Genomic DNA, 24,650 nt, shown 5'->3' with positions numbered 1-24,650 from the left:
GGAGGCGTTTTGAGGTGAGGTTTTCCTGCAGCCACCAGACCAGTCTGAGCCAGTCCTCAGAAGAGAGCTCAGTGCCAACAAGAAGGGCGAAGGAGCAGAGCGGTGGTTTCCTAACTTTGATATTTGCCCCCAGATGACAGCATTTATCTATATTTTCATGCTATTAATTTAAAATTATAATGTTAGTAGTAACATACTAGAATTTTGTTATACTTTTATTATACAATTGTGTTATAATTTTATTATATTTCAATGTTATAATTATATTCCTAAACATACACAATTCCTAAATATATAATAGGAATATAATATATCACATAGGACATACAAATATATATAAATCCTACCTACATAATATATAGTTATGTATTGTATAGTTACATATATTTATGTGTTATAATTATACACTTGTTATAATTTATATTTATTTACAATACATATCAAGATGACACACATTTTTATGTAACATATATGTATAAGTGATCTGCATGTAACAGACCCATGTTGCTGTGAGGTTCACTCTTTTACATGTCAGCACCTTGGAAACAGCAGCCCGATTTGTATTGAACAGGGTGTGTGTTCTCACAAGTACTGTTTACACACACAGCTTTATACGTGTAACATTTGCGACTGTCTCTAAAGAACAGACCCCGTGGCTCCCTCACACCCTTCTGCTGCTCACCTCTGGCCCTGCTCGGAGTGATGTTCGCCTCACTGGGGCCTCCCTCCCGCCTGGTAGCAGGGTGTCTGAACCGCAGGGTCAGTTCGCTGAATTATTAAGAGCAGCACTTGTCGCACTGGTCATTCTGCCCCTGTGTCCACCCAGGGCACCTGCCTGTGTCAGTGGCCATGAGGTGACTCCAGGGTCTGGCCACGCAGCTTTTTCTTCCCACGACACTTCAGTTCCGTCTCCCCTGACCGTCTGCCTGCCCCTGAGTGCTCCAGCTCACCTTCCTGGGCCTCGGGCTCATCTGTGAAATGAGACTGAACAATTTGACCTCCTAACACCCTTGAGATGCTGAGCATTTCCATTTCTATAATGTTTATCTGACGCGTCGAGCCTCCAGCTCATTATCCATTTGTTTTCCTCGAGCCTTTTAGCTTGAACACAGGGCCTTGCGGTCTTCACTTCTGCCACATGAGTGCCAAGGTGCCGGCAGTGTAATGAGTGATGGCTCACTGCTGGTTCTTTGCACACTTTTGCACCTTCTGTCTTCTCTGAGAGAAGCACAACAGCTGCAGGTGTAAGAATACAGTGCTTCTCTACAGATTGCTGGCCGCACTCCCAGAATTTCTAATTCACAAGGTCTGTGTGAAGCCTGATATTTTTGCATTTCCTACAAGTTTTTCATGTTAATTCGGCTGATACTCCCTTGGAAACCACTGATCTAGAGTAAGGCCAGGGGCATTTCATCCTCGGCAAGAGGAGTGGTTGTAATAGGAAATGTTGACAGCCAAGTCTGCGGCATGTGAATGGGTATAATGGGTGGTTCATGTGTCTGGAGCAAGTGACCAGAAAAGGCTTATGGAGGGCCATCAGGAAGGGACTAAAAAGTGTGGCCTTTTCCCTGGAAGGCTCTTCTGAGAATATATTGAAGGGTTTTAGACAGGCGAGGATCATCATTGGATTTGGAGTTAACGGAGACCGTTCTGCCTGCTGGATGGAGTACGTAATGCATGGGATCGACCGGGGGAAGCAAGGAGGCCAACCAGCAGATGCTGTTGTCTAGATGAGAGCAAGAGAGGTTAATGTCACAGGACCAACCTAGTGGCAATGAAGAAAAATTGAGAGTGACAGAGACTTAAGAGCTATTTGAAGACTTAGTGACCAATTAAATATGGAAAATAGGTTAAAAAAGTGTTTTGCAACAAATCTCAAAAAATTCAGGTTTTTTTAGTACTTCATTATCGCTTTATCTTTCTACCTTTAATATTTCTACACATGATGTATATGTTCATTTTATGAAATTCTTAAGTTTCTTTTCTCATACTATTTCTTAAAGAGAGGGTTGGTAAAGTTGCCGTAAGGAAAAGTAGTATTTATTCCAAATTTTGGGGCAACAGATAAGTAATAAAGCTATCGGTGAGGTCTCTTTTCATGGCACAAAGTAGCTGGTCTCAAAGTAGCTGGTCCCAAATGCTATGTTTGAAGCAAGACTTTGTGACATACACAAAATCCTGTGCCAGAGACGAGGGCATCGTATCTTCAGATAGAGGCTGTAGCCTCTGCCTCCTTCCCCCCCCCCATACCACAGACAGATACATACATGCACACACACATTGATGCTCACACAGTGTAAAAGACTGACCAGGTCGGCTGGCTCCAGGTGGGCCCCCCTCAACCTGCTCCCCCAGCATCCTGCACCCCATTTTTATCTGGGCAGTTGCTTCCCCTGCACTCTTGTTCCCTCCAGGGAAGGAACTGTTCTGAATGGGGAGCAGAGGAAGTGCATGAGTGAATGAGCCATGCCTTCCAGGCTTAGTCTTGGGGACTGTCTTGGTGGCTGGAGTTTCAAGCTCAGGCAGGGAGCCGTTTATTGCAGGATAGCCTCAAAGCACTTGATTGATATGCCTGTCTTGCCCACGCTGGTCGGAATGCTCAGAGGGGCCCAAGAAAAGCCTTTCTTTTCCAGGGGATTCTAGAACAGAATAAAAAGCTGCACAACATATTTTTTAGCCTAAATTGTACTTGAGCATTGGAGTCCGTGGGCTTTATTCTATATTATTCTTCACTCAGAGAAAAATCTTTAGAGACAATAAGTAAACCAGATACAAGGAGAGCTGCCCTGGTCAGCTGGACACCCCCCATGCTCCTGCCCCCCGTGGTTCTCCTGGTGAAACCTCTAGTTTAATTGTTTTCCTAAATTATACTCTCTGAATATAAATTACTTTGAAATGAAATATTTTGACCCGGGATTAAGAATTCTGGAGTCTAGAAGTACTGTTAATTCTTGAATGTTTTAGGAATATGGCCACAATATCTTTTTCAATTTTGTTGTCATTGTAGTTGGGTTATTGGCTGGCTTTTTTGCATATTTTATTTTCTTCCTGTTTTGCACCATCAGCTTTGACCCATCTGTATTCTTAAATCTCTTTCTCAAAAGCCCATCAGTAAGTGCTGATGTCCTTGTCTTGCTCTGCATGAGGCATGCTGGGTAATGGACTAAATCGGGCAAAGCTGAGCTTTTGGAAAGAAAGAAGAGAGTTTTTCTTTGTAATATGAATAGGGCACAGGTCTTACTCCTGGAATTTGTATGCGTTGAAGACAAGATAAATGTTTTTTTAGATCCCAGAGTTAGGTTGAGCCCTTGATGTAAGTGGAAAATTTCCTTCCTGTAGCTTTTCTGCTCAGCCCTATTTTTAAGTTTTCACCTGTATGAGGTTTAAATTCAAACCAAAATCATGTCACTTCTTCGGTGACTGGAACTTGGGCATGATAACATTGCTGGAACCTTCCACCCGTATTTGCTGATATTCTGTTAAATCAAACCATGCTCAGACCAACCTCGACTTAGCCTGTGCAGATGATATGCATAGTTTAATAAGATGGAAGGTCTTTCTTGTCCATCACCAGTGTGTTTATAAACTAGAAATAAAAAATCAAAAGAATAAACATCACGCTTTATAAGGTGATGGGTGTCCTTATTCAGGGTCAGATGACAAGCTATTCACAAGAGAAATTGAGTGAGAGGTTGAACTGAGTCATTTGGAATCCATAAATTTGCTTCATGGCTAACTCTGCACACAGAGGAACAATAAAAACCTTGAACTGTGAAATTGCATGTTATGTAATATTTCTGAATACATTTCACTTTTTATTAATTTCCACATGAAAAGACGAGGTGACTGATTTCTTCTTAAATGTTTACGTGTGTCTATTCCTGCTCTAGCCAATAGGCTTTGTGGTAGTCATTCATTCGGTTATTCATTTATGCTTCTGAAAAAGCACCAATATAAAATACATAAGTTAGGGACCTTCGTGGCTTTGGGGTGTTCTGTCTCCTTCTCCCCTTTCGCACAGCATCTCAATGGGAAGGTGCTTGGCTTCATTCTAAAGAAGCTGGAGGGTCCCAGGGGTTCCTGCCACTTTACTCTTCCTCTCATTGTCCCACTTCAACTCAGAGGCGGGCACAGGGCCACAGCTGGCCCACTGGACCCTTTGTCCATGGACTCAAAGTCCTGAGTTGGGATGTTTTGGGGCCGAAAGCAAGAAGTGAGCCAGCACACAGCTGTTTAAACAGATCTCGCACAGAGATCCGGAGGGAGACGGTGCGGTGGGGGGAGGGCTCATTTGCTTCCTGATATCATAGAGGACACTGTTCATTTCCCTTCAGCTAGCCTCGGAGGGTTGGCTCTTCGTTCTCTAGCTTATCATCTCATGGTCCGTAAAGGCACACTATACATAATCACTGTATATTCCCACAGGCACACAGGAAGCACATACAGAAAGGGAGGGTGAGCCAGGAAGGCAGAAAACTCTTTCAGAGAACAAGTACTTCAGAGCACCCATGACACTCCTCATTATGTCTTATTCTCCTCCGCCAGTTTAAGGGAAATGGGGATGGTGGATATATGGTATTCTTGGCCACTATCCTGGAAGCAGATTCAATCAGCAAAGAGAGGAAGAGAGGAATGGGCAAAGTATGTTTGTGATCTTCCACAGTGAGAGGAATAAAGAGCAGTAAACATTGCTGGAGTTGATTCATTCATTCCATTGGTCACGTCATCATGAGCCCTGTAGCAGACATTGCCATGGAAACCTTATAGAGCTGCCTGGCTCCTGTCTGTTCCAGGTTTGTGATCTTGCAAATTCCCAGTTTTAAAATATACTTCTCTTTGCGTATGCTCGCCAGTTTGCACTTGATAATCGAAGGAACTCTTGCTGATTCAAAGAACACTAAGTTTGGAGTCAGAGTATCTGGGTTCTGACATTAGCTCTGTCACTCAGGGTTTCTGTGACTTGGAATTAGTCACGCTGCCTCGCTGAACCCTAGCTTTTCATCTGGGGAATCAGCTTGTTTAACAGCTTGCATGCTATTGTCACCAACAGTTCTGATTTTGTGAGATCTATTATTATATTCAATTATGGGCCTTCTGTCTCTTGAATATCCATGAAATCATTGAATAAATTTGCTTACTTCTGCTACATGAAAAACAAACAGCTTATTAGTATCATGATGAATACATTAGAATAGAAATTAGATTAAAAAATCTGAAAGGCTTCTGAAGGCCAAATAGTATACCTAAAATATTAGTATTTTACTACCCTGGGAATAGATTTGGTAACTATATGGTGCAGCATGGAATTAGAAATTGAAATCCCACGAAGTGTTTTTTCTTTCCATTTTAGCTACTTTTTTGCAGCAACTCTGCAAACACCAGGCACTGTACCAGTTCCTGGGGATACAGTGAACTGTGATATATATGTTTGAATTAAGTTTGTCAATAAGTAACAGACCCAGAGAAAGAACATCTAAATCAGGGGGGACTGTGTGTCTTTTTCATGGGAAGCTCAGAGGTAAGCAACCCCGTTGGCATATGGAGGCCTCGGCTCTGCTTTGCTGTGTGTGTGGGTCTCCATCCCCAAGGCCACTTCACGGTTAGGAGGGCTGCTCCAGAATAGCTTCCACAGTCAGTGTGATTCTACTTAACAACAAGAAGAAAGAGATAAATAAGAAAAAGAGATAAGAGGCACACTGGCTGTGTTTTAGGGAAGGTTTCTGGAAGCTGCCTCGTGAAACGCTGCTTACTGGCCACAACATAGTCACACCACTACATCAAACTGCAAGGGAGCCTGGGAGGTAGAGCCTTGAGTTTTTTGTTATGTGCCTTATGAAAACTTAGGGATACTATGACTGTGGAAGGAGAAGATGAATATTGATGAACAACTACCAGACTTTGCTATACAGTGACTCAGTTTCTCAAGATGTGCATATAAGTGTTTAACTGAAATATAATATAGAAAAACAATAATAGACCTTATTTTTAGAATTTTAGAGTGGTAAGGCAGTGGTAAAGAACAATCTGGAAGGGTTTCCAGGATAGGGTAATATATAAAGTAGACTTGAGATATAAGTGAAATTGAAGTTAGAAACATCATAGGATTGTGGGGTGCTATTAAAAGTTTGGTGTTAATAAAACAAAGGAGTGTTGGATGATGGGAAATGATGTTCAGCAGCAGGCAGAGGTTCTGTGATGGGAATCTCGTCAGACCATCATACAAATCCTGTAAAAAGATCCTAAGACTTCATTTATAAAAACTGGTGGTCCACCAAACTAACTGTGTTTCTGTATATTAGCAAAGAACATTTCAACAGTGAAAATAATGCAACTTCATACACAATGTGTAAAAAAAAACCCAAAACACCTAGGAGTAGATGAAACAGAAAAACTACAAAATATATATAGTAAAAACTAGAAAACGTGAGCAAGAGATATTAAAGATCTAAGTGAATGGAAAGAAATTATGTTCAGTGAGTATAGTCAAGTATAGTCAGTATAGTCAAGGTGGCAATTTTCCAGTTGGTCTCTAGATTCAATACAATCTCTATCTAAGTTCCCACAACCTTTTTTCAGAAGTTGATGAGATAATCCAACAATGTATATGGAAATTCAAAGGACCCAGAATATTTCAAACAATTTAGAAAGAAGGTTGGAGGACTTATACAATTCAATTTAAACCTTATTAGAAGCCTATATTAATTAGGTAATCTGGTGTTCATTTAAGAATACACATATAGGTCAGTGGAATATAATTAAGAGATCTGAAAATAAATTCTTATAGTTATGGTCAATGGATTTTTCAACACAGATGCCAGGGATTTTTTTTTTAAACAAATAGTGCTGAGACAATTAGATATCCATCATATGTAAAGTGGAGGTTCTAGATCTTTGCCTTCTGTCGCATAAAAATGAACATCAAATGGGTCATAGAATTAAATCTAAGAGCTGAAATGATAAAACTTCTAAAGAAAACAGTAAAAAGTCTTTGGGACCTTGGGTTTGGCAATGAGTCCTTAGATAACGACACCGAAAGCACAATCCCTGAGAGACAAATTGATCCATTGGATTTTGTAAAAATCAAAAACCTTTTCTTCTTCAAAGGAGGCCATTAAGAAGCTGAAAAGGCAAGCGAGAGTCTGAGAGAAACAATTTGCAAATCATTTGTCCGATAAAGACACATATTCAGAATGTACGGAGAAGCCCTGCAAGTCAGTAATAAGGCACTTCATTGAACAAGTGGGAAAAGAGCTGAAGAGAAATTTCCCAAAAGACCACGCATGACATGAATAGCCATTCAAGACATGGAAAGATGCTCAACATCATTTCGTGTCAGGGAGTCCTAAACTAAAACCCCAATGGGGTACCACTTCTCACCCACTAGGGTGGCCATTACCAAAAGGGCCGACGACTACCAGTGTTAGTGAGGAGGTGGAGAGAATGAAAACCTCACACTGCGTTCCTAGGGGGGATGGCAAATGATGCAACCACTTTGGGAAAGTTTGGCATTTTCTTGAAACATCAAATGTGAACCACAATGCAACTAGTTTTACACTTATTCACCCAAGTGAATGGAAAATATATGTCCACACGAAAATATGTACCCATACTCTCACAGCAGAATGATTCATAGTAGCCAAAGGTACAGGCAGTCCCCATCATTATCAAATGGTGGGTGACTAACCGTTTGGTGGGTGACCAAATGGTGGAGTATATGCGTACAGTTGGAAATTCACAGCAATAAAATGGACAAAACTACCAGTACAAGTTACAGCATGTAGGAACCTCAGAAACATAATTGAATAAAAGAAGCCAGACTGAATAGATTACATTAGTGTGCAATGGCCAGAACAGGCAAAATCTATAGAGGTAGTGGGTTGGCCAAGAAGTTTCTTTAGTTTTTTCCATAAGATGGCTCTAGTAGTGCTTATTCTTTAACTTCATTTGAAACAATTTTGTTAGATTGTAATGTGACAGCTGACATATCAGCATGCATTTTTTAAAAAACTGATTCAAATTGGTGAATTTTTGTGTAGCCATTTTAATAGTGAAGATGGAAGAATGTATGCTTCATTTTCAGCATATTGTGCTTCATTATTTGAAGAAAAATAAAAATGCAACTGAAATGTAAAAGCAAGATTTGTGCAGTATATGGAGAAGGTGCTATAATTGATTGAACATGTCAACTGTGGTTTGTGAAGTTTCCTGGTAGTATTGACCTTTTGGCTAAATAATTCTTTGCCGTGGGGCTGTCTTCTGCATTGGAAGGTGTCTAGCAGCACCCTTGGCCTCTAGCCTCTAGAAGCCAGTAGCAGGAGATAGCTGATGTACTCAAACTATCCAAATCAATAAAGTTATTGGTGAAAGTGAAAAATGTGTCTTTTATTTTACAGAAAAAAACCATACAGATGTTTGTGGCCAACCCAGTAGAAAGCAGAGAGGTTTCCTGGGGCTGGGAGTGGGGAGTGGGCTTCACCGAACATGGACGCAAAGAACTTTTGAGGGGTTGTAGAAATGTTCTAAAGCTGGATAGTGGTTAGGGTTGTCCAACTTTGTAAATTTACTGAAGGTCATTGACTTGAACACTTGAAATGGGTGAATTTTGTGGTATGTAAAATTATACCTCAATACCACCCTCAAAACAAAACACGATTGTCTGAGGTGCAGCAGTCTGCAGTCTGACTTAGACATGAATCCACAACCCTGGGAAGACTTATGAATGAATACGCATGTCTAGGCTTACCCCTCCCCCGACCACGGGGGTTCTGATTCCCTATTTGGAGTGGGGTGGTAGGCATTTGTCTTATAAAAATGCTCCCAGGTGACTCTGATGTGTGTCTTAGATGCTAATATAGGACTTTTAGTTGGCTGAGGGCCAGAGTTACAGTTAGTTTTAGATACAGAACTATGGCAATTTAGTGAATGGCAGATTTGAGGAAGATTTGCTGGCAAGGCAGAGACGTTTTAGAAGCTTCGCTTGTTTGGGAAAAAAAAGAATGATATGGTCTCAAATCGGGAGGGGCTGATGTGCCTGTTTTCTAATATAGAAAATGGGGATAGTCAAACATTTTATTAGACCTTACTTCACGGAGTTGTTGGAAGCATTGGTAATGTCATGAGGATTAAACGAGGTTATGTAATGTGCTTTGAACTGCTCTTGGCATGGAGCCCTGTGTAAGTATTTGCAATTATTATTTTGATTATTTATTCTTAGCAGCAGCTTGGGAAATGCCAAGGATCAGAAATGTAGATTTGGATGATAAGGAGAAAGTGGTAATTACGACTTTGTAAGAGTGAAGGAATATTCAATAGGACAAGGGATCAAGAGGATGCAGGAGAGAAGTGGGCGGGCAGAAGGGACCCGGCACGCCTTAGCCACGGCGACCATAGAAACGCTAGTTTGGGTGTAGTGGTAGGTGCGCCTGTAAGTGGGGAGGGAGGGGGTGTCTGATGACAGAAATGAGCCCTTTAGCTGTCCCCACGTTGGGTCTGGTTACCTCGCTGTGCTCTTGGGAGGAGATAGGAAGTTTGGGGTCCCAGAGGACCCCATAGTGGTGAACATTAAGCAATAAATTCTAACTTCCTTATATTTTCAAATTTTACCTCTGATCTTTAATATTTCTACTTATTTTTAGTACTCTTTCCTGTTTTCCCTAGTGACTAGTCTAGACGTCACTACTCCTTAAATTTTCTACATTTTTCTTTTTTTTCCTTGAAGGATCAAAACTTTCTCCAGTCGTCTTTCATGGAACTCAATCTGAAATGCCTTCTATTTTATTAATTATTCTACTAATTTATTATTCTAATAATTTACTAATTTTTTCTGGCCCTTCAGCCAGACAGGGAAGACTCTACCAGTGTGTTTGCATTTTACAAAGCAAAAAAGCATCTATGTATTTATCCCTTTTGACGACATAAAGCTATTGTGTTTTTGATGAACGTTAATAGTGCTCCCTTTAGTTCTAATGAAGTTCATTTACTATCACAATACCTTTATCGATATGTCTTTCTCTGAGTGATTTTCTAGAACTCTAGTGATAGAATCACATTTTGCTCCATACTGACTCTGGGAGATGCCTTGGGACAAAAGCAAAGCAGTCTGTCCAGGTGACCATAGTCAACCAAGGAGGGGACACCTTAAGGAAATCATAAAATGGGATCTAATTTCATAAATAATAAAGTGATTGAAGAAAGGAGAAATAACTCCTCCCATAATATAAAGGAGTGAAAATTAGCAAGAATAGATACTATTTATGTCACAAGCCATTTGATATGGTATGGGTGGAAAACAGTAAATTCTAATTATATGTGACTTTGATGGAAAGATTTCCATTGAAACCCAAGGACAACTAATTTCAAGGAACAGAATAAAACAGATGCTATTTGACCCTCCAGCTTTATTAAACATAACCTAGCTTGACTTAATGATTCAGAATGTGCGCAGGCCTGGAGTGGACTGAGGTCGCCGGTGCTCGCTCAGAGTACAGGGCGAGGGTCAAAGATGGGTCCATAGTTTGTGATGGCTCCATGACATGTCCAGAAATGTTTCTAGAAAAATGAGTTTCTAGGCCCCCAAATTAGGTGTGTTTGCTCGCTACGTGGACTCACATCAGGTAGGAATTTTGAATATTGGTAAGGCAAGGATTCTGGGTAGAAATTCAGCCTAACGTTAGAGAGAGAGAATACGATACAGTGAAAAGAACCTTGAACATGGATGGCTGGAGGTCACTGGTTTCATCAGCTGACGAAGACTGATCATCTTGTAGCCAACATGCTGGGTCCCGAGCAGCAGCCCTCCCCACTGAACTGTAGAAGTTACCTGTTTCCGGTTACAGACCCACGATATATTCCAGAACAATTAATGCCTAGGGTTTCGAGATAGGAGGCCAAACCCAGTGCTGTTCAGTTTGTTTGTTATCTGTATTTTCATGCATAAGTTTCACGACTCTTTCCAGGATTTGAAGATTTGCATTGGCAAAATTGTTCTTAAGTGATTGGGATGATTTTCCAGAAATTTCCTCCACCCTCACCCATTACGGCAATGGCAGGGTTCAGAGGCCAGTCAGGTTCCATTCTGATCGTAAACTGCCAAGATGGACCTTCCCCGGTGGAGGAGGAAAGAAGGAAGTGGCCTGCTACACTGTTAGGAAAAAAAAAAAAGCTCTAAATATTTTATTAAACCATCTTTAGCAGAATCCCATTTCTGTCTCTTCAAATATTTAGAGCAGCTCAATTAGCTCTGGAAGGTGGTTTCTGAGAGCTTTCAAGCTAGCTCATGGCCACGGACAGATGGCATGGATGGCTGTCGTGCAGAGGACGCCTGTCCTCTAAACGAGGGCTGGGGAGCTGCCTGCCTGAGGATTATTGGCTGGAACAGAGCTTGCGGCTGCCAGGAATTCAAAGGTCAGAGAAGAGGTCGAGAGATGTCACTGCTGTGGGAAGCTTCCCATCGTCTGCTTAAGTGAATTTTCTACCAAACACTCTGGCTGCAGGATGTGAGCGCACAGCCGCAGAGAGCAGGGCCTGGATGGGGACAGGGCAGACCATCTGCTCTGGCTTCATCAGCAAGTTGAAATGTGAGTAGCAAAGGGAAGTGGTGTTGGAATGCTTCGTAATTACCACGCACAGCGTTTTCCAAACACCGTCTTCAAAATCCTTACTAAGTAGGTTTTCTTTTTATCTTTTAAAACTTTTTACTCCTTCATCTTTTTATCTTTTTAAACTTTTTATTGAGATCCAATTTTAGATTTAACAAAGAACATTGCAAAAATAGGACAGAAAATCCCCATTTACCGCTCACACAGCCTACTCAATACCAGTATCTTGTCTATACTCATAGCTTAATGGTTAAGACCAGGAAATTAACACTAGTACAATTCTGTTTGGTCTCTCTCAAATCACAGTGGTTTTTCCTTTCTCTGTATATTTTTCTATTTTAAGTGTAAGGATATTGAGGCGTTAAGTAAATTTACCGAAGGATATAATCCACCCAGGTCTGATTCAGCCACCTGTGATTGTTTCAGTCCATCACACTTGCTCTGTTTTTTTGGGACGAGCTCTGTCTGGACTCTGGGAATCTTCAGGAAACCTGAACTCTGTTCCCAGATCTACCTGTAACTACATATCTTGATTCAAGTCATTTTTTTCCCTCTAGGTCTCAGTGTCCTCAAAAGAACTTTAGATAATCATTTGATTGCTATGACTGTATAATTCTATTTATGATTCTATGATCTAATGGGCTTAATCTCCCTGCACCTTGGGAGCCTCATCTGTTCAATGGGCTGAGTGCCAATAATAACCCTTATAGAAAGAAAACAGAACATTGGTTCCAGCAGTTTATTTCTGGGTAGCAAACCCCTCTACGACTTGTGGCTTTTATTTATATTCACACTTTTATTGTGCTTATGGTTTCTGTGAGTCAGGACACAGGGGGCCGTTTTTTATCTGCTTCCTGATATTTCAGGTGAAAAGCCCAACTGCCCGGGGGATCACATCTAAAACGGCTCCTTGATTCTCATTGTTTAGCATCTTGGCAGGGATGGAGGAGGCTGGGCTCACCTGGGAATGCTGACTGGCGAGCATCCATCGACACGAAAGCTTTCTAGTGTGCCTCTTGAAGGTGGTCTGGTCCCTCCCACGATGGGCGGGCCTCTGCAGAGGAAGGATCCCAAGATCCCAAGAGAATCAGGCGGGAGGTACTCAGTGTTGCTTCCACCAGATTCTGTTGGCTACGTGCAAGTCATAAGGAAGCCCAGGTTCAAGGGGTGGCTAATTAGACTTCACCTCCTGATGGGGGAATAGCAAGGTCCCACCACAGAAGACCGTGTGGGCTGGGAGATGCTGTGGGGGACATCTTCTGAAAATACAGTCTGCCATGACATCGACTAAAATAATAATACCCAAGAGTTCTAAGCTAAGTGGAAGATTTCCTTGGGGTACCTGGTTAATCAGATCACCATTACTGGTTAAAGAGCTAAGAATGGCCTGTAGCTGTACTGTGGCGTGGGTCATTTAGTGACCCCAAAGCCTGGCCTTTTCCGTAATGAAATAAAACTTTGTCCCCGGCTCTCAGGCTTCGTGTCCACGTCCTGCTGCCTAGCAGACTTAACCTGGTCCCTCTACCGACAGATAGTCTTTGCCCTGGACATCCAATGTTCAGCCCTCTCAGTGCGTCCCCCACTGGCTGGGCAGCCCGAGCAATCTGCTTCACCTCTGCAACCCCCCTCTGGTGCGAGAGGAGTTCAAGGTCGATAGTCCCTACCGGTCCCTACAGCTCTCATCGCCTGTCACTGCAAATGTGCTCACAGCTGTGTCTCCTCATGTAGGTTTTGCTGAGGTAGACCCCTCCAGAGATTACTTCTCCCGGCTGATGTAAGAGAATTTTGACACCCTTGGAATTCCTCTCCAGCGCTGACCCCTGTGCTGTCAGTTCACAGTCATTGCCATCCTCAGAGTGCAGCCTGCCTTCTCATAGCAAAAGCCACACAGGTCCTTGGAAGGTCCTCACAAGAGACAAAAGCAGGTGACAACTTTTTATAAAGTCATCTGGACAAACAAAACCTATTTTAATTACAGTGTGCTTTCTAAAACTTTCCAAATCTCGGAATTAAAAAAAAATCAAACACTACCTGCATAGTAAATTGTTAATATAAGGAATTTCAAAAAAGAATTATTTGCTCTGTTTACTTAGGGTGGTAATGATGGCTTTTTCTGGCCAATTCCTGCTTATTCTTCCGTGTTAACTCAAACGTTACCTTCTTACACAAGTAACTAGGTCACATTTCCCTGTTATATAAGTTTTTGGTACCCTTTTCTTACCTTTCGTAACACTTGCCACAGTTGTAATTGAGTAACTTGTGGCTGATTATATTTTACTTTTGTATCAGCTCCATGGTGGTTTAATCCCCAGCATGCTGGCTGGCCCCTAACAGGCCTTCAGGAAAGATGCGCTGTGGGAATAAAGACAGGGAAGCATCCTCACGCTTTTGGATTGAGGCAGTGGATCACGTGATCCCAGAAAAGGATGCCAGCCTCCTCCAGTGCCCCACCCCCTGCAAGGGTGCCTGCACACTGGGGTGTAGCAAGCTTCTTGTTTCACACGTTTCGGAGGAGCATTTAAAATCCCTGCAAAACATTTTATTTGTGTTTCTCACCTAGGGTAGAAAATGGATGTTCTTGTTCTCTCTTCCTCTTTCTGAGGGAGCTTCTTTATTTGGCTAATGCCACTGTCTTCTTTTTTATGGTATAACACGTTTATTTTTAAATTTTTTAATTAAACTTATTGGGGTGACATTGGTTACTAAAATTATACAGATTTGAGGCGTACAATTCCATAATACATCATGTGTATATTGCATTGTGCGTTCACCACCCAAAGTCGAATCACCTTCTGTCCCATGTGTATTTGACCCTCTTTACTCTCTGCTACCTCCCTTCCCCCAACCCTTCCCTCTGGTCACCGCCGTACTGTCGTCTGTGTCTATGAGTTTGTGTTTGTTCGTTTGTCTTGTTTATTTGTTGCTTGCAGCTTTATATCCCACATATGAGTGAAATCATATGGTTGTTAGCTTTCTCTGTCTGACTTATTTCTCTTAGCGTGATATTCTCCAGATCCATGCATGTTATTCCAAATGTCAGTATTTCGTCCTTTTTGATGGCTGAGTAGCATTCCATTGTATATGTGTACCACCTCTTTTATCCGGTCACCTACCAAAGACCATTCTCTTCTTTGACAAACGAGTCTGTTAGAACATTTTAAGGGACTTGGCTTGCTCTCCCTTCCGTCACTCTTGGTTTGACACTGAGCCCCTGGATGGCCCTCGTGGACAAAACAGCGCCTACTGGGTCAGTTAAAAACTGGCTGTCACCCCCCAGCCCCAGTTTCAAGTGCTGTTGCAAATGTTAGCACCTCCGAGGAGGCTTCAAATATTTAGCCCAATGCATCCGCTCTTCCCTACTCTTCCCCTCCTTAAATGGCATTCTTTTCTCAGTGGCAGAAAACAGGGCCGACTTAACATGGAAACTGCCATGGGGAAGTTGGCACACAGCTCTTGTTTACGTCTTGCTCGGGCTGGACTGTTATCACTGTTGATATCTGTACCTAACAAGTCAGAAATAACTGAGCTGAAGAAAGAATCCGTACGTTCACCCTCTCCGTCAACATGAACTTTAAGATGCTAAATAAGTCATATGCTCAAAGAGAAGCTCGGTAGAAATGTCACAGTCACTTGAAGGTCTGTAATATCTTTCTAAAAGGCACATCAAACATTTACATTCAAAGCCTTCTCCTTCCTTGCTTCCTTCCTTCATTTGTTCACTGAGCCAGGATTTGTGGAGCAGATACAGTGTGCCGGGTGCTGGGGATACAGCATTGAACGTGAGAGGAAGCCTCCTGCCTTCAGGTAACCTGCGCCATTGATGGCAGAGGAAGGCGGGCGTGAGCAGATCTTCAATGTCAGGCTCATTTTCACCGGGGACCACATCAGCCTTGTGGTTGCCTTCAGAAGGCCAAATGTAATTTTAGGACTGGATAAATGTAACTACTCCTTACTAGGGGCAATGAACTTGGCAAGAAACAAGGTGCCGGGCTGGATAAAACAAGGCGGAGGGCTGGATTTGGCCCTCAGGCCTTGCATTTGCCATCTGTGTGTGGAAGTTTTATAATGCCAGCGATGAGGTCAGATGTGTTATACCCAAAGACAGTTGGTATATTTTCTACTATGTCATTTTGGAGAATTGCATGAATGATTTAGGTAATTTAAGCCCAATTCTTTTTATTTTTCCTTAAATTATAGGGACCTGTCTAAAATGGATTTTTCCCAAATTGCACATTTTCCTCTGTTCTCCACTGGGCTCTGAGTTCAGGACCATAAACATCTTTTTTTTCCCCTCTTTGGTCTAGGTTATTTTCTTTTTAAAAAAATATTTTAATTATTTTTAGAGAGTGGGGAGGGAAGGAGGGAAGGAGGGAGAGAAATACTGATGTGTGAGAGAAACATTGATTGGTTGCACACCCCCCCCAGCTAGGGTCCTGGTCCACAATGTGGGCATGTGTCCTGACCAGGAATCTGACCAGTGACCTTTCAGTTTGCAGGTCCAGGCCATCACTTGATCCACAGAGCCACACCAGCCATGGTGGTGTAGGTCGTTTTCAAAACCTAAATTTTTATTAAAAACATATTATGTTCAGTCACTCTGCTGTACACAGCGGGGGACCTCAAAATGTAGTGGGCCTGTCTGGGGAAGCTTGTCGTGGAGAAAACTGGGTGGCTTAAACCAGAAGTCCATGGTCAAGGTCTCAGCACATTCAGTGTTTGGTGACAACTGACTGGCTTAGAGACAACTGTCTTTTCAATGTGTCCTGAATGGTCTTTCCTTGATGTGTGCTCACAAGTGGGAAGGGGAGAGGAGAAAAGGGGGAATGGGAGGGAGACAGTATTTTCTGGTGTCTGTTCTTTTAAGGACACCAATCCTATTGGATCAAGGTTCCAATTATATGACCTCATTTAACCTTAATTACATCCTCACAGGCTCTGTGTCCAAACAGAGCCACACTGGGGGTTAGGGCTTCAACATACGAGTTTAGGGGAAACAAACATTCAGTCCGTGCCACCAACTCAACAGAAGGGCGATCGAAAGGTTCAAGTCACTGAAAGTTTAGACATCTATCGGAGTTATGGAGTTATGGGATTCTGCCCTGATCTGTTTCTCAGTGTGGATATTCCCCCTCAGGCAGAGTCTCGCCCAGAGGCTGCAGGATGGCCACCACCCGCTGGGAATTCGAATCCCACCGGCTGTCTCAGTGAGAGAAGGCTTCACCTTACCCGTTGTTTTTTTGTTCAGATTCCCAGGCTTGTGTCTCTTTCAGTTTAATTGGGCCATATGGTCATTCCCAAATCAACTACATTGATGAAGCTGTCTCCTGAAAGGTGTACTCGAGTCAGGACATGCCGTTAGTAATGTATGCTTTTAGCAAGGCTTCTCTTTAAATTGATGCCAGATAATTCCAATAGTGAGCTTCTTAATCTGTTATTTGGAGTGTGGATTGAGTTTGGAGCTAACTCAGACTGAAGGTGAATATTACTATTTCTTCTTCATGGAAAAAGTTTTACTCTAAATGTTGTTTCTTATCGTTATTAACAAAAAGGAGAAAAATTAATGTCCTATACTTTTGAGATAGATTTTGCTCTAGTAAGTATTTAGATGTATTCCTTGCATATCTGGAGGAAGAAATGAGAGACCTCAGTCAGTATATTTTCATCTTAAAAAAATCTTATTTTTTTTTACCTCTCATCAAGGGAATTTTTAGTTTCTGTTTTATTACTAGTAACTCGAGCCCCTTTAATGCAGAATTAACTCCTCTACCAGACTTTAAGTGTTTGTGTTCTTACCTTGTTTACTTATAAAATATATCCCATGGATTTCTAATGTTCTTTTTTAGGCTATATGCAGTAAAAATTGTGGGCAAAATAAGGTTAAACGTTTTGTGTGAAAATTATTGTGTAAAGTGACAAATTAGTTGCTGTTTACCATTTTTATTATACTGAAATGAATGAAACATAATTTCAGAAATGAACAAAAAAGCAATAGAACACATTGTAAAATTTTAAAATGAAATATTCCCAATATCACTATACATTCAAAAGCTATCAGAACATTGTTGCTATGTAAATAACTATATTCTATTTAAATTTTTTAGAAAAATTATATAAAGTCAACTGAATGTGTATGCTTAAATTAATGCCGATGCCTTGTCATTTATGAAATGGGTAAGTATTCTTTAAACAAGAGCAAAAGGGTTGGGAGGCCTTTAAATGGAATTATACTTTTGAGAGGTTCTTACTTTATATATCAAGTGGTCTAATATTAATTAGACCACTCGATATGCAATGTTAATATTAATATATCAATATATTAATTGATATATTAAATGACAATAAGTTAAAAATACATACACTGTTCATTATGGCAGAAGCTAAAAGACTAGTGAGTGAGGCGTACCACAAAATTCAACAGTGATGCTGAGATGGAAGTTGGGTAGTTCTCATACAAACTTAAATTGTCCTACTTCCGTTTGTGACTAACTTGCACCCCCAACATACGCATTCATTTTTACATGAATCTCAACAGCCTGGTTCACATAACTTTGTTCTCATTCAGGATTCATTCTGATCTGTATGCAACGAACACAGAGTAATGAATGCAGCAGAAGGCATTTCAATACTTCGCCGTTGCAAGTGAGATTTTCAGTCAGTAATGACTGGAGCATCTGATGTCCAAGGACAAGCTTGTAAACAAGACATTATCTATCAATGGGACCTCTTTCTCCAAAGCGCTTTAGTAGAGAAACAATGCAGCACCCCACGCGTGTTCCAAGTTGGCAACCCTGGTGCAGAGCCCACAGCGTTTGCCTGAGGTTTATTCTCAGGCAAGAACCCCAGTAACACTCAGATGAATGTGAAGTTCAGCCGATTTTCTCAGGTGCCGATTTCAGGGGCTTTGAGAAAAGGCAAAAGACCAAAGACATGGAGCTCTGACCCACGGATCAGTAGGAGTTTGTGATGAAAGAGACATTTGTGGTTCAGACCACAAAGCTAGTTCTGCCACATCTGCTTATATTCCAGGGCAAGTCATTCATTCAGAAGAATGCAGAGAACACGCGGCCAATGGGCGGAGGGGGCCTTGGCAAGGTGCAGAAACTATGGGGGCCTCAATTGCTTTTAGTGAAATGAAGGAGTGGGTCTGAGTGGTACTCAAGGCTCCTAAGATCCTGACTGTGCAGCAGTCAGCTACCATAAAGCCCCTCCTCCCGTGTGGACCACCAGGAGCTTGCTTCTCTAAGCCCACCTTTTTCTCAAACTCCCCCATGCCTGGTAGCTTCAAATTCAGCTTATATCCTCGCTGGCAGGACTGGCTGCATACTTTTTGAAATCTAGTACAAAAAATATGCAAGGCCCCTTGTTGAAATGCTAATTAGAATTTCAAGACAGAATCAAGACAGCAGAGGATTGACCCAAGCCCAGGGCCCTTCCAAGAGTGGGGTCCCCTGTGACTGCCCAGGTCACATGTCCATGAAGTCGTCTCTGCTCCCTGGACTTTGCGTATGAACACGTAGTAGGGATACAGATTTTCCCAAATGGAAAAGATGCAAATACTGCGTATGTGATGTTGATGTTGGGATATTTATAAACCATAATTGCATATACCTACCTGTTTATAGCACAAATTTGATATCTGACATGATGTTAGGGATATGGTGATAATGGTTAACCATAATTTGCATGGACTGAGTTAACTTAATTGCTAGTAATAATATTGATTTTCTAATAGACTTGATTTTTAAGAACAGTTTTGGGCATATAGCAAAATTGCATGGAAGATACAGAGGTTCCCGTATACCCCTCACTCCCACACACAAAGCCTTACCCACGATCAACACCACCCCAGCCCCCCAGAGCGGGACATTTATTACAGCTGATGAGCCCACATGTGACGTTGTGACATGACGTTGACACATCATCATCATTATGCTGGTCTTCACTCTTGGTGGTGTATATTTTATGGGTTGAGGCAAGTTTAGGACATGTATCCACCATTACAGTATCAGACGGAGCAGTTTCAGTGACCCCAAATCCTCTGTGCTCCACACAGCGGTCCCTCCCTTCAGAGTCCCTGGCAGCCACTGCTGTTTACCATCTGCGTGGCCATGTAGTCTTTCCCAGAGCGTCACTTGGCTGTAGTCACGCAGCATGTGCCTTTTCAGGTTGGCTTTTTTCACCTACTAATATGCATGTAAATATCTTACATGTCTTCTCATGACTGGATAGCTTATTTCTTTTTTGGTACTGAATTGTATCTCATTGTCTGGATGTACCACAGTTTTATCTATACTGTCACTCATGGAAGGACGTCTTGGTTGCTTCCAAGCTTTGGCAAATTAAAATTATACAGATCAGTGTTTAGGGTATGATATGGACATGAGTTTGAAATTCCTCTGGGTAAATACCAAGGAATTTGATTGCTGGGTTATATGATAAGAGTATGTTTAATTTTTTAAGGAACCACCGAGCTGTCTTCTGAAGCATCCATGCCGCTTTGCATGCTTGTCAGCAATGAATGAGAGTTGCTGTTGACCCCCACTCCCACCTGCATGTGGTGTGGTCCGTTTCCTTGATTTTGGTCATTGTGATAGGTGTGTAGTGATATCTTTTTGTTGTTTTAATTTGCATTTCCCTGATGACATATATTGGGGAACATTTTCTCATATGCTTATTTGACCACCTGCAAATCTTCTTTGGTGATGTGTTTGTTCAGGTCCTGGGCCCTTTATTTGTTTCAACTGAGTTATTGTTGTTGAGCTTTAAGGCAAGTTTCTTTACTTTGGATAATAGCCCTTTATCCAATGTTTCTTTTGCAATTATTTTGTCCTTGTCTGTGGCTTTTCTTGCCATTATCTTGATGTTGTTTGGTGCAGAGTGGAACATTTTAAATAATTTTAATGAAGTTCAGCTTATCAATTTTCTTGTTCATAGATTTGCTTTTGGTGTTTTACCTAAAGTCATGGCCAGACCAAAGGTCATCTAGATTTTCTCCTTTGTTATATTCTAGGGGTTTTATACCGATAGTGGAGCTTTTATCCTTGTACAGCGTGTTACCATGCACAGAATGCTTTTCACCAAACCTCATTATATTAAAATCCTGTGACAAATATAGTTCTTTTCCAGATTAAGAAAGTGAGGCATTGAGACAGAACAATGATTCAAAGCTGCATTTTTAAACCTTTGGTCCAGTGTCCTTCCTTTGGGACTACAACACCCCGCTGCATGACCTCCGAGGTCTAAAAGCTTGATGGACCGTAAAGACACTTCCAGTTAGAAAGTTGAAGTTCATTTAGAAAGAGCACTTCCTTGTGGAAGTTTGATTTGACTGTTGTGTGTAAACAGAACTGGTACAGCAGGTAAGAATGTAGCCTCCATTCAACAAACCTTTCTGAGCACCAGCCATGTGCTAGACTAGCCTTGAATGCAAGGTCTTTTGTGACTCTTTTATTGAGTCCAGAGGAGACTTACCTGTGAATGGCTTTGGTCATTATCACCTTGTGTTTCTTGCTATTGAGTGAGAATGAGGGGTCCTTAGTAATGAAGTTCAGGGGTTCCTAAACCTGAAAAGAAGTTGCTATTTTAAGAATGAGTTGGCATGGTTTTCAAATAATATTGGAACTGTTTTCTGCTTGATCTACACTGTGCCTTTTCATGGTGGGGGTAGATGGTTAGGGCACAATAGCCTGATGGATTAATACACAGGGTTGGGAGTTCCAGTTCTAGTTCTATCACTAACTGTGTGACCTTGGGCGAGTTTCTGAACTTCTCTGTGCCACTAAAATATTGGGAAATATTTGCAATGACTAAAAAAAAGATTATTGTTCTGATTAAAAGAAACTTAAACCACATAGTTTTCTCTCTAAAAATTAGACACTAATAATTAATATTTTTGATGGGGTAAAGTGATGTGTTGATTGAAAAATGTTTTGAGAGTGATTTGTTGGCAAGTTCATGACATACCCCAGGAATGGGGAATGGAATAGAGTAAGCAGCACTCTGATCAGGACAGATACAAAATGGGTTTAAAAAGTGTTGAAAACAAACAAGGTTAATGTGATTTGTGGCGAAGTTCGAATTCAGATCAGATGGTTCTGGTTTTGCTTTACGTCACTGCACTCTTGGAATATCTATTTGTAGAATGTTCCAAAATAAAAGGACACAGTTTTTCTTAATATTTATTTTTATTCATGGACAATGAGCTGTAAGCTTATAAATAAGGCATTCTCCCTGCCTCTGGGAAGTCAGGCATATGAAAGTCAATACGTATTTATTAAATTTAATTGAAGTACACAGAGGTAGCAGGTCGAGGTCTTCTCAGAGGACTTTTGGTTTGGTTATATAACTTAACTTCAGCCTTGAACTTGCTCTGTTACCAAAATAGCGTCTGCAGTTTATTGCTGTTACAATTACAGAGAGACGGTCCTCAGCAGCTGCCTGTTCCACGTCGTCCAGTGTCCACTGCCTGTACACCCTCCGTGAGGCGTGACCCCGTGTGACAGAGCAGTCCCACCAGGAAGCTTTTTTACTAAGCCTGTAATTACTCTCTTTCACATCTGTTCCTTGTCTGTTATAATCTGGGAAACACAGAGTAAATACTCTGCAAAGTGTGCTCGCTGTTATGTCCAGGGGCAGCCTCTGGAACAGCACAGTGTCCAGTCTTGGGGGTAGCCCCAGGTTGGGGGAGCCCTGCACGCTGCCCTCTTCCTCCCCTCTTCCCGTTGTTTAGGTGTAAATTCACCAGCTTTTTAAATTTACTCATCTTCTTTCAAAAGGGTTGCATTCCTCCTAGCTTCCCTCATCGGAGTTCCATGTTTCCCGGAGCAGAACACAGTGATTTAGTGCAGTGTGGTGTGGCATCCTGGGGGAGGGTTATGAATTCTCTCGCTCTGGGCACCGTTCTCGAACAAAGCCTAAGATCCCACGAATACTTCTGATAATCATATTGCATTGTTGATTCATTTTAAGTTACTTTATGTCTCATTTCTTCACCTGTCGAATGAGGATGCCAATAATTTACTTCAAGGGTTCCGTAGACATTGAATGAGTTAATGATACATTTTCTATGATTAGGGCAGTGCCCAGTGCGTGGGAAGCCCTTGAGAGATGCTAGCTGCTATTACCAGGATTACTACTATTACTGTTACTAATGTTCAATTAAAACTCCGAAGTCTTAAATGTATTGATATTCAGTCACATTCTCTCCATCCATATATGCGGGGTTTTTGTTTTTCATTTTTAAGGCTAGTTTTGGGTTTAGTACATATCACCTTATTAAAAGTCCATCATGCCACACTCTCTGGACTAAGACGCTCTCAACCCATCGGTGCTGTGTTCCTCTAGACCGTGTGTTAGGTCACATATGAGAAGCATGTCATCTGTCTGCCCCAGGCTTTCCAGTGACTGTCAAAAGTGTCAGATGGAACAGTGTCCTGCTTTGGACCACTAGAGATGTCGCTCCAGGATGACACCGATTTAATCATTGGTTTGCACTGGGGATGAATGGTAACCCAGGAAAAAGTCCACTGGAATTTATTACCATTCTACTTCTCCTTATTTCAGGAGAAGTAGATTCTGCATTTGGGCACATGATGTTGATGAAAGGGGGGTCCCTGACTTCGAAGGGGCTTGTGTGCTGCTGGAATATTCACCAGTTTCTCACTGTGGCTCCGAGATTTCTCCAGCAAGTTCTTTCAGTGCCTGGTAATGGAGGTAAAGCAGTCAAGAGTTTTCTTACCTCACTGGAGTATTAGTCTGTTCATCATGCTTTTTAATCTCTCAAGGTTCCCTTCCCTTGTTGGCCAGACTGCATAGGCAGATTGGAAAGGACCAGAGAACTAGCTGGACACATTGCTTCTGCGGTGTTGAGAGGATCTTTGGGATCTTGTTTGTGATTCTGGGCTGAGGGTGTGGAGGGACAGACGGGTGGAACAGGGAAACTGCAGGATGCTTCTCACCTGGGATGTGCCCCTTCATCACGGCAGAGGGAACTGAAGAGGGGCAGGGCCACCCCGAAGGGCAGAGGATTAACATCGGGTCACCCCATTGAGGTGCTTGCTGTCACTAAGGTGGTGAACTGGATGGAGGCAGGTGTGCGGAAGGAATTCAGTCTGCTAGGTAAGACAGGCGTGCGTGCGCGCACGCACACACACACACACACACACATACACACACAGCTTAGCAGGCAGAACTGGTGCCCTTCTTCTATCTTCCACCAGACAAATCCTGGTGAGGTTCAAGAATGCCTCCAGGTCCGTGGACATCACTAAGCTGGTCATAGTAATCACTTCAATGACTGGTGATGGTCTCAGATGTGGACATGAGATGCAAGGTGTGGGCCAAAGGCCAAATCTGAAGGACTAACTATGTTCTAAGTCAAATGCAAGAATTACTACTATTTTTAATTTAAAGAAATAAGCCGAAGGCAAAGATATGAGGGCTTTGACTCTAAACCCCGAAACAAGTAAAGCAAAAAGAATCAGTTCGTGTTTTAATCTTGAACATCAAACCATTATTTTTTTTTTCAGGTGGGAGCAGTTGAATGAGCCTCCCATTGACTGCAGTTTATGGACAATTTACTTCCATAGGTTTTGAAGCTCTCTCGGAGAACATTTGTAACTTGAACATTACATTTGATTGTTTTGGTGGGTTCAGCTAATGAATCCTTTTGAGTAAGTCCATCATATAACTCTCTTTGTTACTACCATTTTAATTTTATTCCCAGCAGTTATCATAACCTAATCTTTTCTTGCTTGCTCATTTGCTTTTTTGGCATCTGTCTCCTCCTGCGAAGTGTGGCTGCCTGAACACAGGGACCTTGTCTGTCTCATATTCCAATGCCTGGACTATCAAAGTGCTTAAGACAGACACTGAAGGGAACATCAGATTTTGTAGCCCTCTCTGTGACGTCAAACTATAAACCACACACATATTTTAAGTACATGCTGTGTTTCCAGCACAGTGGTGGAAAAAACATACAAACGTGTTTCTTATTTTTTAGAAGGAAAAAGAATACAACAAGAAAAAGACAGTAGAGATCATAGTTTCTTTTCT

At 41.8% G+C, this 24,650-nt stretch overlaps 1 protein-coding gene across 3 annotated transcripts in view; it reads left to right on the top strand.

The window, feature by feature from the left end:
- The window catches only part of RGS7 (regulator of G protein signaling 7), a 305,346-nt gene that overhangs the window by 77,136 nt on the left and 203,560 nt on the right, over window positions 1-24,650 (top strand). The window lies entirely within an intron of this gene.

This window comes from Artibeus jamaicensis, unplaced genomic scaffold (genome assembly GCF_021234435.1).
Source record: "Artibeus jamaicensis isolate MK-2021 breed Jamaican fruit bat unplaced genomic scaffold, CSHL_Jam_final contig_467, whole genome shotgun sequence".
In the NCBI taxonomy this organism is placed as follows: domain Eukaryota; kingdom Metazoa; phylum Chordata; class Mammalia; order Chiroptera; family Phyllostomidae; genus Artibeus; species Artibeus jamaicensis.
The sequence above is the reverse complement of the archived record's forward strand: the minus strand, read 5'-3'. Positions and strand labels throughout refer to the sequence as shown.